Source organism: Bactrocera tryoni, chromosome 2 (assembly GCF_016617805.1).
Source record: "Bactrocera tryoni isolate S06 chromosome 2, CSIRO_BtryS06_freeze2, whole genome shotgun sequence".
NCBI classification, from domain to species: Eukaryota; Metazoa; Arthropoda; class Insecta; order Diptera; family Tephritidae; genus Bactrocera; species Bactrocera tryoni.
The window spans coordinates 10,573,159-10,586,239 of record NC_052500.1 but is presented as its reverse complement, the minus strand read 5'-3'; the positions used below and the strand labels follow the sequence as shown (position 1 = coordinate 10,586,239).

The 13,081-nt window shown below is 35.7% G+C and overlaps 1 protein-coding gene across 3 annotated transcripts in view; it reads left to right on the top strand.

Annotated features, from left to right (window-relative positions):
* The first annotated feature begins 103 nt into the window (after positions 1-103).
* The window catches only part of LOC120768577 (polypeptide N-acetylgalactosaminyltransferase 5), a 67,421-nt gene continuing 54,443 nt past the window's right edge, over positions 104-13,081 (top strand). The window contains exon 1 of one of the 3 annotated variants that reach the window (XM_040095329.1): positions 104-957. The gene's annotated coding sequence lies outside the window, so the exon portion shown is untranslated. The remainder of the gene's footprint in view (positions 958-13,081) is intronic. The other 2 variants (XM_040095331.1, XM_040095330.1) reach the window with 2 other exon arrangements.

Below are 13,081 nucleotides of genomic sequence, written 5' to 3'. Positions count from 1 at the left end.
AGATGCAACACCCTCTGTCACTTTACACTTTATTTCTAAAGCAACTATTTAATTTGTGCTTTCGTACAAGATATAGCTGGCAACACTACAACTGCGCCAGTCACAAACGTCAAGTGTCAGTCATTGGATGAAAACGAAAAGTAATCGGCGGAGAAATTTAGACGGAAAAAACGAATTGTATTAATATATACAATTGTTGCAGAAAATAAAAGAAATTTTATTGCAAAAGTGTTTTTTTACTCCATATACGGTAGATATTTTAGTAAATAAGCGGCGTAGAGATAATGTACGCGTAGTGAAAAGTGGTTAACTGGTAAGGAGCTTGGCTAATTGATTATATGGGACAACTTTGGAAAATTGTGTGTGTTTTGCAAGTCCGATGTATACGTACAAAAGTGTGCAAAAAGCCTGGTGACCAGTCAGGTAACAAATGCAAGTATATGTAGTATTAATTTCGTCGTCGCTAGGCTATCCACGTAACCTGCTAATCAGAAACCATATTTCATCCCAATTAGAATACGCTGAGTTGGATTTTAAATGCATTGATATCAGCAAATATTAATTTTTTTTATGTAAATGTTCAAATGAAAATATTCTTGGGTTTGTGCGCAACTTCCGGTGCGGTAATAAAGCAAAATATTTAACAAGTGGCGTGAATTGTTGCTCTATTCATATTTGTATTGTGCACCTTTTCAATAAAGTTACAATGCAAGCGGTGGTACTGGCAGATTGCTGTTTAAAAAGTCAGTAGTCGCGTGTATGGAGAAAACAAGTTTACCTGTGTATATGCAGTTTCGCCTTGTAAACGGCAAAATAAATATAATCATGCTACTGTTGGACTGTAAAGATATAGAAATATTGTGATTACATGTGCGCAAAGATTCGAATAAGAGAAGAACGAAGAACGGCTTGGAATAGCTGCAAATATTAATATCAAAATATATTGGATTGTATAAGGTAAGTGTTGCATTGTTGTTTGTTGATTACATGTTATTGCTTTTTCATGTATAAAAAACATTTTTTCTTAAAGAAATATGTATGTATATTTAAAGATTTTTAAACCCGATAATATATGTGTGTACATATATGTATATGTATGCAGTGAACGCTAAATACACAATTTAAGTTGAAGCTCAGAAGAAAAACTTTATAAAATTCCACTTCACATGTTTTGTCAAAAATGTTTTTAAAAATTTTACCTATATATGTATACCATACATACATATGTATGTATGTAAGTATAATAATAGCGTTAGCAATTATTTAATTTTTCGATTATCAAACAAGTATGTAATCGATTTGAAGTCCGGCTAATAATGTACTACATACATTTATATATAGGTAGATATCGCATGAACCACAACAAACCGGTTAATCGGCATTACACAGATTTTTGTTAATATTGTAGTTGTAATTTCTTTTAGTGTTATTAAATCTTATTCTACTGTTTGGTTTACTCTGTCTTTCGAAGCCTTGGCTTTGTATGATGAATTGCTATACTAGCCTTCGACATATAACCACAATTATACAAGTTACAATACTTATTTCTGTGTACATGTATTTTCTTATCGTTAAATATTCCTTTGTATTGTACATTTCTGGAAAAAAAATAAATAAATGCGGGCCTGAAAATTTTAACATAATGTACGTACATATAGCAAACATATACATTTTTTTTTTATTTTCACAAAACTTCACTTTTTTAATATAAATATACATTGACGTGATTGTTATTTTACCTCACCTTGAAATTGTAGCGCTACTGGTTCGAAAGATAACCAAGGGTGGCATCTTGTCTTATCTACCTTCTTGTTAAGTATAGTACATGCCTTTTAAATATTCGTAACTGGTGGGCATAAAATAAACAAAATTCCTTCATATCCCTAAAAAGCACTTTGCGACATGCGATATACAATAAAATAGCCAGCATCAGCACGCTAAACCATTCCTTCTGCTTACTTACAAACATACGCCATATACTTATGGGTAGTTACCAGTGCAGCAACATGTTGTTGCTGGCTTTGCCACCATTGGTAGCAAGTACAAAAAAGGCTATTGCCTGATATAAGTAAACAATGCAATGCCACCGCAACTAGAATGCTGTCGAACTGGCTCTTTGCAAGGTTAGCATCAGTAATTTATGTTGGATGCACCTGAACTGGATGCAGTATTCCAGTTACCATGTTATTACTTACATATGCAGACGTACCACACACGCAAAAGCACGCCGCTTTGCTTTTTTGCAGGTTGGGAGATGATTATTTCACTATTTTTTAAGAAATAATATTTTTGATTAAAATATTCTTTATTTTTATTGAGTAAAACTTCCATGTCGTCTATAGACATATGTATATGTGATGAAGAATCTTGTTATTTTTTTTCTTAAAATTTTTATCGTATTTGAAAAGCACATACATATGTATTCATATATGTCTGTATATTTTAGCCATTCGGCTGCACCACAGCTATGATACCTTTCACAGGTGCATTTCTTATATTATAAAAGCATATAAAATAGTCTTTTATCCTGATTTGTGTTGTTGTTGTTGTAGCGGCATAAAATATTTCTGAAGTAATTTCGAGGAACGGTGCTGAGTTGACAATCCATGGGCCGGATAAAAGTCCGGGTGCGTTTCGGTTACTTAGACCCGACTGTCGTGGGAATGTTTGGGTCGGTCAGTTTGTATGGCAGCTACATATATGTCATAGTGATGTCCATATCTACGATTATTGTAGCGATGCCCTATACAATAATCGTCTCCGAATTTCGTGAATACAGTTTCTTGGGGAGTAAAGAAAATGTTCATAATTCAGATCAATATCTCAAAAACCCGTAGAGGCAAGACTAGGCACAGAAAGACGAACATGGCAAAATCGATTCAAAGCATATCATTAATCATTTATATAAACCTATATTTTTTATAGGGTCTTCGATATATCGTTCTGTACAGGGTATAAAAATGGTTGCCGAAGTTAAATTAGCGGTAAACCTAAATATATTCCAACTTTTCTTCAGTATGTAGAGAACTTGTAATTTTCGCATCTACACTAAAACCGTATTTCATCTTAAAATCACTCATTTGTCAGTTTTTTTAACCCTTCCATTGATTTTATTTTTTGTAATATTTTTTTTTTGCCGCAAAGCGGCACTAACAAAGTTTCTATGACAATTCACATCATCGCGTCTTTTTACGCCAATCCCACTTGACACTTTTCCGGCTTTCCAAGCACATAGCCTAATATAGACACACACACACACACACATACACGCCCGTCCGTCGTACCGCACACCGCACACAAAAAAAGTGCCGCATTTCAAGCATAAAAAATGTTGATGACTTTCGAATGATGCTGTCGGACACATGCTCAACCGACACCAAATGACCAAACAATGAACCAACCGACCAGTCAACCAAGTAATCGTCCCACCGACTGAGTTGTTTTCATGGTGCATCTGGCTTTAACGAATGTTACATTTCACGGTGGCTTTTCTGGCTGAAAGATTTTTAGTCTTTTTTCTTCTTATTTTTTTTTATTTTTTTTGTACAAAATAGATATTTATCACTGAAGCATACATTTTCAGATTTTACAGTACTATTTTAATGTTGTCATCAACATCTCCGTTCTGCACAGGAAATGCTTCCCATTTGCTCTGTGCTTGTGCTTGTTCTTCTTCTATCTATCTATCTATCTTCTCTTTATTTTTATGCTTTGTTGCCAAAACTTTGTATGCTTGTGGTGCTAGCTGGTGTTTTTGTTGGTGTTGTAAGTGGTGTTGGCAGTGCAAGCGGGGTAAGCAGCGTTATGCACCGTCATTGCGGACAAGCTCGGGCAACCAAGTGAACATGGACACTTGTACGCTCTGTCAAATGCTGCAAGTGTTGGTGCTGTTCTAAGCTTGAAAACTTAACGCTGGGCAAGAGCAATGTCATCGAAGTTGAGTACGTACAAGTGGCAGCACTTTTTAATATTTATAGTTTTTTCTATGATTTGCTTTCATTGTTGAGCAACCGGCAATTGTCAGTCACTTGTTGGTTGCCACATTGTTCTGTTCTCATTCCCCTTGACGCGCCTTAACTGCTATTTGATTTTGAGTTGTAACAATATTATTTCTTTTTTTTAATTTATCTGCTTTTTTAAGTGAAAATTCCTTTAGTTTATTTTCTTCATTAAATTTCCATTACAAAGCGTACTCTTCATCGCCACTTGTTGTTTATTTTCGATTTTAATTTCCATCGCAGCATATCAATTTTGCTCCTACTGTCAAGTCGTCATGCGATTTTCTGTTGTTGCTATTTTCTGATTTCCAATTTTAAATAGAATTCTCGCTGCTTTGACTAATGCTTTCGAAATGTGCGCTTGTGTTGCTTTTTATTTCACTTCAATCGTGCTTGCATTGCCAACATGCGCGCTGTCTTCATTCATGGCGCTCAAATTCCTCTAATGCACCTCCTCGCCGTTCTTTTGAACATATATCTACATTCATTTATGCGCATGTGAGTTGTCTTCATGTGTCCCACATTCTTGTTGATTTCGATTTATTTAATCATAACGGCATACAATTTCGAGTAAAATTTTGAAATCTCTCGTACTTATACGTACATACATATGTACATATGTATGTGTATGTAGTAACACTAGCTTACAAAAAAAATATATAATACCCTTCACATGTGCATTTCTTGTTGCATAAAATGGTATAAACATATATTTATCTGGAATTTGACCGATTAGTTTGTATATCAGCTATAGGTTATAGTAGTCCGATTCAAAAAATACAAGGTTTGTCCGGAAAGTAATAGAACTGAGTCGATTAAAAAAAAAAATATTGAACCAATCGTTACAATTTTTAAAAACTTCCAAAATAGCCTCATTCTGCGTCGATGCAGCGCTGCCAGTGCATTTTCCAAGTATTGAAGGCGTTACGGAAGGTATTCTCCGAGTTGTATGCTGCTTTTGATCCTCTCTCAAAATGCTTGCCTTTCATCGGCTATTTCGGGCAATAAAATAAAAAAAAGTCCGGGGTGTCATATCTGCGATGCCTTGTCGGACCCGATTGAACCGTCGTTTGAGTATGTTGAAGACATCCACATAAAACTTGGCGTTGACAAATTTATGGTGGACGTTGCCTTTGATGTCAAAAAAGACAATCAGCATTGTTTTCACTTTGGATTTGCTCATTCTTTCGGTCTTCATCAGCGACCTCTTTCCGGCACTCCAAAAGACCACTTCTTGCTAAAGGAACATCTGGGTAGCCTGCTTGATCATATCAAACGTCTCCGTCGCAGATTTACGAAGTTTCACACAAAATTTAATCGTGTACCTCTGCTCTAACGAACGCTGTTTTTTTCGGCTTGCACCAACCACAGAAACACGTCGCGCGTAAATGTTTCTCCTGACCCTCCATGTGCTCGGAGACAACTGACCAGCCGCTCGTTCGTTAGCTAGGAACGCCCTCTACCTAATACAGTCGGTGCTCCCACGGTCCTATTACTTTCCGGGCAAACCCTGTAACTTGCTTTCGGCAAAAATCTATTCCAAGTTTTTTTTAAATATCTTAAATAAAACAGTTTTCCATACAAGACACGATTGCGATCGGACAGCTTGTATGGCAGCTATTATATGTACTATAGTGGTTCGACATCGGCAGTTCCGACAAATGATCATCTTCTTGGAGACATAAGCATGTGTACGAAATTGCAGATTGATATCTCAAAAAGTGAAGAACTATTTCGCAGACAGACATGTTTAAACCGACTCAGCTCGTTGAATCATAGAGTTTAAAATCGAGATTAGAAAAGTTAAATATTTCGAGTTTAAAATGTTTAACTTTTTCGTTTTCTATTGAGCCAGAGCCGTCCTAACAGTTCTTTTTGGCAAAAAACTTAAATTCTTCATACACGAACTCAAAAAAGATTTCTTAATACTGCAATATTAACTAAAAAAACTTAAAATCTCCAACCATAGAAAACTTAGCAACATCAATCCTACAATCTTATAAAACAACTCTGAATTTCACACTGTGTTGTCACCTATTGAGCCCGAAAGTGCCATTATTTTTTCCGATTTCAAAAGCTTACGCTAAACTGTAGCTTCTATACTTCAATAATCTGCTTGAGCACTTAGTTTATTGGAATTGCGATCAATTGATTATCTGCCTTCCTACAGTGATAACCTTTTGTTCTATATAATTTACAATTAAAAACCCAGAAAAGCACAGATTAAATATGAAATATAAACATGGCAACTGTAATTCAAAATAATAGAACTTACATACATACATTAAAATTGAAAATTCATACAATATACAATGTATGATAATATGAGTAAATACTCCGATTTTCACGTTCAAGGTCACAGCGGCGGCCTTCGCCAACATTTCGACATTAGTCATTCATATTTGATCATTCATATTTCCACTTTAAACAAAGAAATGACTCTCTCAAAACATTCTTCTTCAAACCATTGGCGAAAGCAGCATCTCCAAGCGCTTAAGCTCAGCGTCTTCACCAGTCTCTTGTTCTTCTAACACAAATATTTGCAGATAAACTTAAATACAGCGCTTCGATTGGTGTTCGGGCGCATCTTTCGGCCGTTGGTTGTTGATATTAAAGATTTTGTTTTGCTTTCTATCCACGCTTAGGCGCTTTTATGTACTTTTTACAGCTAATGCTAGTGTAATTATTCAAAAGTCAGCAGTGAAATTAGTAGTTTATGTGGTCTTTAAAGTTAAATGCGCAATTAATGTGAATTAATTTTGATCCTAAATGAGATGTTGTCAGTTATTAGTTTCCAAAGAAATTGTGTTTTTATATGCAACCTATTTGTAGAAAGAATTTATCTTTGCTGCTCCTGATTTCTATCTTTTTTAGCTTCAGAGAAATTTTTCTCCCTAAATTTTTTTCATGGTATTATTAATATTTTCGAAATCTCGTCATAATAATTGTTAGCGTGCTTTTAGAATATGTCTACATTTATACATATTAATTTCCCACACGACCCCCCCACTGTCCTTTAAGAATTATTAGTTCTATTTTATCGACTCTGATAACAAAGTCATTGAATTTGCGTTCAAAATGACATTTGCTCCATTTATGGTTGGGCACCTTCTTAATAAATTTGAAAAGTAACTAGATATACTTTAGTAGGCACTCTTAATTAAAACTTATCACAACTAAACTGCCTTTATCTACTCATTGTGCTCTACTCATTATATTCTTTTATTAAAATCAGAACTAATATAGTCGGAAGATATGTGAGAAACCAATTTCCTAACCTTATATGTAGGAGTATATATGTACATATGTACGTCTGAATTTAGGTGTGCTTAGGTAAAGATAACTTTTATCTATGTGGTACAAAACAATAATCCAAAATTAGCTCACAGCATTTTTATTGCTTTGCATTAACCGTAATGAGAACTTAAGTCTGAGCAAAAGCCCATTTTCAATTATATTTATGCAAATGGGTTTCTTCTCGATTTTATTTTATGACCGCAAATTTGTGTCGTCAACTTATTGTGTTGCTAATTGTAAAGAATTACAAGATTGTGCTTATATGACTGACGACCCACATATTAAATTGAATGGCTTTGATTAAGTGCCGGAATTGCATGGGTAAATATTTACAAGAGGTTATTGACGGGAGAACGTAACAACTATTTTGTAGAAATTCTAATTTTTTGCATTCGTCATAAATTATATTAATTGTTGCTACTTGTAGCTTTTAGTTTCCAGCATTATTAATGAATTTAATTTAAATTTTTTTATCAGAACTTTAATATTTTAAATAATTTTCTTTGAAAAATTTAGTTTTCGTTTGATGAAACAGCCAAAAAGGACATTCCCACTAAATTTAATAGCATCTCTTACATGAAAAGAAGTATTTACTGTTAAATAATCTGTCGGTTTAAAAACGACGTTAAAAATCTCTTTTGAGCAGAGAACAATATCTGATTTTAAAAAATAATACCTTATATGCCTATGGTCTCTAAAGGGCAAAAGCTAATGCTGCCATTGAATCTGACATTACTAAAAAATTGCATATTCGCTATCGGAGGGTTTGAATAGTTTTGGTCTGACTTAGACACTTTTTGGTCATAACTCACAACCTCAAAGGCACTATTCATAAAATGTTTTTTTCATCTTGATGTGTATCTTGAAAAGTGAAGGAATCAGAAGATATTTAAAACTATGTTGTATGGCGCGGCCTTTGTCTGTTTCGCCCATTTTCGCACTGAACCGTAGAAATGTTACAATAATGTTGCCTAACAAAATTGGTTGCAATCGGTCGGGTGGGTTACGAGATTGTAAGTGGAAACCGTGCCACGTCCATCGTCTAAATTTAACACCGGCTTCTATAAAGCTCTCTCGTACCATCTTGTGAGCAAATTTTTTATAGATATATCCGACTTTTGGTGGTTTTTAACAAAACGGTTATATGGGGAGTGGGCGCAGTTATAAACCGAAGTCACCCATTTCAACAGGGTGGATAGGGATACCGAACAGATTTACTCTGAGCGGAATTGTTGCTATGGCTTGAATGGTTTAGCATATATGGTGCCACACCGACTTCAAAAAAATTGCAACCAATGATACCCTTCCCTAATGAAATTCGTTGCACTAAAACTAGTGGAACTTAGTTTTGTCGCTTTAAATTTTTTCGATTAATGTCGTCTTGTGGGCGTGGCAAAGGTCCGATTACACCCATCTGAAATACCAACCCTCTTTGGAAGGGAACAAGTGTACCAAATTTCATCAAGATATCTCAATTTTTACTCAATTTATCGCTTCTAACGGCCGGACAGACAGACAACCACTCGGCATTAAAATATAAAAAAAAACAATTTTTTTCTAAATTTCCTTTAAGTCAAATAATAACAATTGTACCCAAACAATTATCATTTAATTTTCATAGCGATTTATTACAATTCTCTTCAAGTCAAATTGGCAACTTATTGTAAGCTTTCAAAATTGTGCTCGAAGCTCTTGTCGTCGGAATTATACTATTGCGAATTTAGTTTCACTGAGTTTGTCATAAAAGGTGGGTCTCTCATCCGAGGTCGTTATGTTCTTTTTATTGCGGGTGCTTTTTACGTGACGGGTCCCAAACCTAGCGCACAACCCTGGGAAGGGGATATTTCCCTTCTCACTTTAGCTCGCCTTCAAACTAATGTTTTTTGGCTATCCAAAGGATACTTGGTCTAAGACCGGAAGACCTGAGCTGCTTGAACCATATGTAAAATAATCGTTTCTGGTCACTCCTAAGTAAATAGCGATCAGAAAACTTTCCTCACTTGCGTGAACTTCTACACATGTCTCCATCCTTTTATATATATTTACATCCATATCATTAGCTCTAATCTTCACATTTAAATTATATTATTTCCTTAGCACAATAAATAGCTATGTACATAAACGCTTCGCTAAGATTACACACAACACACTTTGCCCAAAATCCTCATCTTAATTCATTCAATATACTAATTCTAAGCACACAGACAATCTTTGTGCGCTTCTAATTATCAAAGCAAATGATTTGTACGATTTACAAAGCATTTAGCTGGCAAATTGCAAATCTACGAAAAGTCCAACATACACACATACTCTACTATTTGCCGAAATCAGCATTTTCGCCATTTTTCTTCCACTGCATTGCAGCTGAAAACACATAGATTATGGCGCAAAATTGAATTTATGGCCAACTTGGCTGTGGGAATAATTAAATTGTATGCAGGCAATTTAACCATTTAGTTGTGAGAGCAAAACAGTGTTCAACTGAAATACGACGATGTTGCCCATTTCCGACATTAACTAAAATTACGATCTACATACCTATAAATATCTATCGTGTATATCTATATGCAACAGAGTAAGTACCGTTGTACAAACTCTGTGTAGATGATATCGATAACATGCGCCAAACTAAATGTGCCAACACAGATAAGTTTTGTTTAATAATAGCTAGTGGTGTCAGCAACATTTCTCTAATCATTTTAAGTGAATGCCTACGAGCTTGGGAAGTTGCAGAAGCGTTCCATTTATATCTACATATTTCGAATATGGACGGTACAGTAAGCGTGAATATTATGCGAATGCTTTAAATACAATTATTGAACTAATTATATTCGCTGTGAATGATGCTTAAAATTTTTCTTTTCCGTGCCTTCAACGAGGGCTTTCAAAAATGATTTAGAAATGAAAATGAATGACAGTTATTAATTTTCTCATTTCTCTAATATTCCAACTAGAAGTGCTTTATGTCGAATAGAATAGTTTTTAGAGGTTGTTGTCGCTCTGGCGAATGTCGAGATAGCTGGAACTTTGATTTTAAAATTGGTCAACCAAATTCATTTCTCAGTCCTTTTTCTTTTATTCGACTTTTCAGCCCTATTGCGTTGCGGTCTGACGTAATAAAGACTATCAAAGGCCTCTGCTTCTTCTACTTCGTTACTCCAGCGAAGACACGGTCTACTTCTATGATTATTACCACCGACTCTCGCATCGAATCTTGCGAGGGACTTTTCTCTCGAACACTCTGATTATTGGAGTACTTTTTATCATCGTCCATGCTTCAGATCTATTAGCGACTTGCCGAATATTGGTTTAGTTTGTCGAGAGAGAGTTATACATCCTAATTGTGGTCTACTTCTCCTTCTTCTTTATTAGCGTAGACACTGTTTATTCATTCATCGTCCATGCCTCTGCAGCATAAAGCAGGACTGGGATGATGAGAGACTTATAGAGTTTGGTCTTTGTTCGTCGTGAGAGGACTTTACTTCTCAATTGCCTACTCAGTCCGATGTAGCACGTGGCAAGAGTTATTCTGCGTCGTGTATCGAACGGCTCACAGAGACCCTTCCCAATCGTGCCGGAGCTTTTGGTATTGCTCAGCGTCAGTTTACACAGTCGTATTAGTTTAACGGAAATAAAAATTCAGACTTAGCGGCATAAAGGCAGCTCCTTTCGTGCTGACAAAACAGCTATGAAATTGTTGCCTACTGAGCTCATAAAATTGGTATTCACAGTTGTTATCCTTGGATGGATCTCCAGGCTGGCATCATTATTGGATTTCCAGGATGGCGGTATAAAGATAAACAAAGTCCTCCTAGCTCCTAGATAGTAATTCGAATACCACGTTTATATACGAATATTATTTTGAGATACTGTGCCATATAGAGTAACACATATAAAACTATTTAGTGCGGCACTCATTACAGCTCCCTTGACAACAATTAAATCGAATGCGTGCATTTAGTTGGCATATCTAAAGGAGATATTTAATTACATATATTTGGCTGTGTGTAGAAAATATTCAATATTTATTTCGCATATCTTGTTGCCAATTTACGATGCCGCCTACCATGGGAAACCGACATACACACACACACGCCCCGGTGTTTACACTTGTATAAACATATACACACATTTCGCAATTGGCTGACGCCAATGGCCTTTACCGGCTGCAACATGCTTTGTCAATTTTAATTTACTGCAGTAAATATGTATATATGTACATATATATGTATGTAGATGAGTGTATGGGAGAGTTGAATGAACATGCACACGTGGCTTGTTCACACATTGGCCTTAATTGTTGGCGGAAATCTGTCGATGCACCTTACTTCACATACCATATATACACGTATGTATGTGTAAATACTCATTCACTAAGCCTTACTATCAAATTCAGTCTCCATGAGTGCATAAATATACAACTAAGAACCTACCATATATTGCATGTACATGTATACATACATATGTACACATGTGCAGGAATAATTGTGTAATAAGAACATAACTTCCACATATGTACATCCATACATACCCACATAGATATGTAGATACCTGGTAAGTGTAAAACAGCTGTCAGTAGATACAGCAACCAGCTGCTCTGCATCTAAATTACTGCACAAATCCTCTGCTGACTGACTGCCAGTGTCATCTCTACATGGTAAGGTGTATGTATGTATGTAAAGTGGTGCAAGAGATGTGCGAAATTTATGCATAAACGTACGTGCATGTATTGTAAATTCTCTTTGTAGTGTAAATTTTTTTCCAAGCCGTTTTGGACCAAACCAGAGACTGCAAAATTCTGCCTGCCTCCACCCACAAACCCAACGTGCTGAACGCAAAAACACCGAGTACCACATAGTCGCACTCTAACTCACACTTCAGTAGAAATGCTTTGAATACCATTATAGGTATTCGTAGCAACAGTCACAAATACAACTACACCTATGGTTATGCATATAAAGGGTGTTTTTTTTTACGAAGAATGGAATTAAGTTGTTGTGTTTGTTATTGCTGTCGTGGCAGAAAAGATTCCTGTAGTTAATTTGAAGAACCCTGCCGAGTTGAAAGTCTTTGGCTGGAAAAGACCCGGGTTTGTACCGGTTATCTGGACCCGATCAGCCGAAGAACGGAATACCGACTTCATTTTTAGTTCCTTAGATAAATTTGGAAGAATCCTGCCGAATTGAAAGTCTTTGGTTGGATAAAAATCCGGGTTTGTACCGGTTATCTAGACACGGCTGTCTGAAGAACAGAATGTCGACTCCATTTTTAGTTCCTTAGGTAAATTTGAAGAGTCCTGCCGAATTGAAAGCTTTTCGCTGGATGAAAACCCGGGTTTGTACCGATTACCTAGACCCGTTTGTCTGAAGAACGGAATGTCAACTCCATTTTTATTTCCTTAGATAAATTTGAAGAATCCTGTCGAGTTGAAAGTCTTTGGTTGGATAAAAATCCGGGTTTGTACCGGTTATCTAGACCCGACTATCTGAAGAACGGAATGTCGATTCCATTTTTAGTTCCTTAGGTAAATTTGAAGTATTCTGTCGAGTTGAAAATCTTTGGTTGGATAAAAATTTCGGGTATATGCACATTATTTTGATGTACGTAAATCTCATAAACTAAGCAAGTGTTCCCGAATTGCTTAACTGAAGTATGTACCTTACCTCATTTGTATTTCCAAAAAATATAGAACAGTACAGCCTTCTGTATGAAAATCATGCCCATTTTTCTGTTTGAAAGTTTCTTCAGGAACGAAGTTTTTGAGTCAATTTAAGACTATACTTTGT